General features: G+C 35.4%; 1 long non-coding RNA gene across 1 annotated transcript; it reads left to right on the forward strand.

Moving 5' to 3' along the window:
* Window positions 1-936: 936 nt before the first annotated feature.
* On the forward strand, window positions 937-2,512 carry LOC146582884 (uncharacterized). Its single transcript, XR_014893085.1, has 3 exons — window positions 937-970; window positions 1,283-1,407; window positions 1,502-2,512. It is a non-coding gene; the product is annotated as an uncharacterized LOC146582884 (long non-coding RNA).
* Window positions 2,513-3,914: the final 1,402 nt, after the last annotated feature.

The raw sequence follows: 3,914 nt of genomic DNA on the forward strand, positions 1-3,914 counted from the left end.
TCAGGAGTTGGGTTGGTAATGTGCCAGGTTCTTCAATTCACTCCACAGCTTGACTAATAGGTTGGGCAGCTTTGATAAAATATTGGGTCAAATTTTTACCCAATTGTTAGGGTTGAAGATAAGCCTGAGAAGAAGCCACATCACTCTTCACAAACTGCCTTTTTCAATTCTTCTCCACTACTATGAAATAAAACATGGTAAGTAAAAAGTGAATTCTAACAGTTTGAAAATCATAGGGTTGATAATACAATTTGTTGGTTTAATCTAGACCTTTACCTACTCGTTAAAGGTCTTTTAACAGATAACACCTGCCAGCTTGTGATGAAGAAAGCTATTTCTACTTAAAAATACTTGATATCATCGTTTAAATTTATTACTTGAAATGAGGCTAATGTTGCTCTGTTTGACAAACTATTTAGAGATCACTGTATGTAGAACAAAGAAAGTATGAGATTGGGTGTTGCATTTGTGTGAAAAAGGTAAAAAAAAAAAAGAAAGAAAAAGGAACACAGTCTATCTAAACTATTTACCTCGGTAGCTTTAAGGTCCACCACTCCAAAATTTACGTGTAATCAAAGTAAAATAAAACAAAAAACAAATTTACTGACTCCTAAATATCATTTGTATTAAGCCTTTTGGCTTAATTCAAAATCTTGGGCCCATTAAAAAAGAGGTCAAAGTAACAGAACTCTTCTCATAAGCTGGCAACAAACAATACTGCTAACTCAAGCAAACTAACCTAACTAAACGAGACAAAGGGGAAACTTAAACAGTGGCTGATCAGCCAACAAAAACACAGAAAGGTGTAGAACACACAAAACCCAATTAAAACTAACATAACAAATTTGATTTCCCCCCATGCTCCCGAGTAGTGGTATGACCCAATTTGCAGGTCTCCACATAAGCTTGCTCCGCCCCTTTTCCACCTTTCAGCTCATCAACCAAGGGACTGGGAGCAGCTGCCACTGAGGTAACTCAGAAAACAAAGAAAGATTAAATCAGACATACATAACAGTGAAAACTAAAATGTGTGCACTTATTTTAGAATACAGTATTATGTAATTGTATAAGTAAATTCATTCTAAACTAAAACCAATTCTTTATTAGCCTGTAAATTAAATCCTACATTTAAAGAAAGAAAAATATAAGTGTAGTGTTATGGTTAAGCTTCTGATGTTTGGTAGACATTAGCACTGTGTGGCTGAAACTGCAGCCATCACAAGTAGATTCAATTATTCTAAAATTACCTTAAAAGTGTTTTAACTTTAATTATTTAACATAGGAACATCCGTGAGGTACATGAGGGGGACATCTTTGGTTGCCAGTCTTGAGGAACACCATATCCATATATGAGGGATGGAGGGTCCAAATACTTATTTTACACTTAATAGAGCGCTATGGAGGAAAGTGAGTATTTCTTGTACATAAACTAAATAAGTTATAAGTTGTTTTTTTTTGTTTGTGTTGGTTTGTGTGGCATTTTCACTGTGGCTACATTTAGGCTTCTTGGTCAGAAGAAGGACACTCCTGGGACACTGCACTGTGCTGGCCCAAGTAAAATGACTCCAGTGGCAGCTCCTAAAGTGTGTGCGCTGGGGTGATGAAAACAAAGAGGACCAGTCAAAAATGTTTGATTTCTTCTATTTTTCCAAAGCTTCTGCTCTTTGTACTCGTTTATTTTACAAGAAATCTACAGAAAAGTAAAGTTTTTGCTTATCCAATTTAATTACCTGCAACTGTTTTTGCTTTCAGCCTAACTTCAGGAATAAAGGCAATTTTAGCATCATGAATAGTAGATCAGTTTCCATGTTTAAAGGACTGCCATGGCACAGGACTTCAATGGATACACACAACAACAATTAAAAAACCTAAATATTGGGCAGTTTTTCAATCAGTATACTGAGTGTCATTGTGATTATAAAAATAAATATACAGTTTGTGTGTACTCAGTTTCCATATCTTTAAAAGATGCATGCACATTATATGTCACTCATTCAAGTGACATCTTCAGTCATATGCACATTATAGATGCATAAATAATAACATTTGTTTAAATCTATTGCGAAGTTGGCAAAAAGGTTTGTACAACCTTGTGACAGTGTAAAGTGTATGAAACATAATACTGGATCTTGGTTTAGTCCATCTCCTAACAATTAATTGCCAGCATTCACAACCACAGACTGGTCTACTTTGTTGTTGTTTTGTCCTCTCTGAGCAAATGTCAGGCATAGTGTTGGAGCTCACAGCTTCAGGATTACAGACAACTTAACATTAACCAAACAACTACGACTCAAATATGATCAAATGAATGAGGGCTCATTTAGCTATGGAAGCGTAAAATGTTGCTCATGAAGGTGCATGAAATGATCTGAGAGGGAGATTCCCTCTTGCCACTTTTCCAAAGTGTTGATGTATGTTAAATACTGAAAAAATCATCAATTCATTAGTTTTTTTTTTTTTAAAGTTAAGAGTTTTTACATGTAATTTGTTCTATAAACAGAGCTGGCTTTACATAGCATGTCTTTATGTGTATTAACATGTACATGTTATGTAACCAAAGACTAATTTGAAATAATTGATATAATATAATGAATTATATACTTTTTTTTTACATGCATGTAACTTTAATTGATATATTTTTTATGAATTTGCTGTCCATGTTTTATGTATCATACGGCAATAAAAAGATTTTTTGAGAAAATCTGTTTTGAATCTAGTTTTCATTAGCTGAATTTTATAATAAGTAGAAATCTTAACCCAAATATTAATGGTAATATAACCCATGTGATGGGTTCTGACTTTCGACCCAATGTGTGGTAACCTCAACTTCAAACATTGGTCAATTTAACCCAATTTTTTGATAGATATCCTAACCCAGTGTGCTGGGTCAAACCAGTAACCTAACCCTGTTAAGTTGAAACAACCCAGCGTTGGCTCGATCCATATTTGACCCAGCATTAGGTTACTGATTGGGTCATTTTTACCCCAGCATTTTTAAGAGTGTACAACAACAGCAGCAACTATTGCATACACTTAACTACTAGGGGTGTGACGATACACAAAATTCACGGTTCGGTTCGGTTTGATACTTTGGTGTCACGGTTTGATATTTTTTCGATACAAAAAAATGTTCATGCCTTTTTAATTTGTCATTTATTCAAATTATAAATATATATTTTAACTCAAAAATACAGTTTTTAAATTTAATGTTGCTGTAACAGCAAAATAATAAAAAATAAATAGATCTATCTGATCGAGAAATCACTCATCTTTGGAAAAGAGAGTTTATTACAGAGAAAGGTCTCTTTCCAAAATAAAAGCTATACTATACGCTTCTTCTGGGCTATATTCTCAGCGGCATATTAAACATTTCAGGTCCCCATAAGGACTAAACGACTCAGGTAAAGTTTGTAGCATGTGTGCTTGTTGTTTTTGTCTGCTTCCACTTGTCTTTGCACTAGGATGATGTCGGCGTAAATGTGCAGTCATATTCGTTGTGTTCCCACTAGTGCTGTCAGTGTTAATCTCGTTAAAATGACGTTAATGCCATAACGTGGCAAATGTCCGTTAACAAGTTACCGCGGATCGCCCTGTGCGTGGGGCTGGACGGCGTCAATACTTTAACAAGCTAACTGCGCTAACGCACTAGTTCCCACCAATTGAGCATTGCGTGGCACATCCGACATACTGTTTTACTTTTGTCCATGACGCGCTTACCATCAGGGTCATGCTTCACATGAAAATCAAAATAGTTCAAAACGCCAGATCTGAATGAGGGTGGGGGAGGTTCAATTTGGGGTAGCGTTGATCCGATATTACGTATCGGTATCGGTCCGATACTGACCTAAATTACTGGATTGGATATTGGAGAGAAATAAAAAAATGTAATCCGATCCGAAGTATCACAAAATCAC

This window comes from Mchenga conophoros, linkage group LG1 (assembly GCF_057382185.1).
Source record: "Mchenga conophoros isolate Kocher_MC1m ecotype Shallow Benthic linkage group LG1, M_conophoros_male_GT1.1, whole genome shotgun sequence".
Classification (NCBI taxonomy): domain Eukaryota; kingdom Metazoa; phylum Chordata; class Actinopteri; order Cichliformes; family Cichlidae; genus Mchenga; species Mchenga conophoros.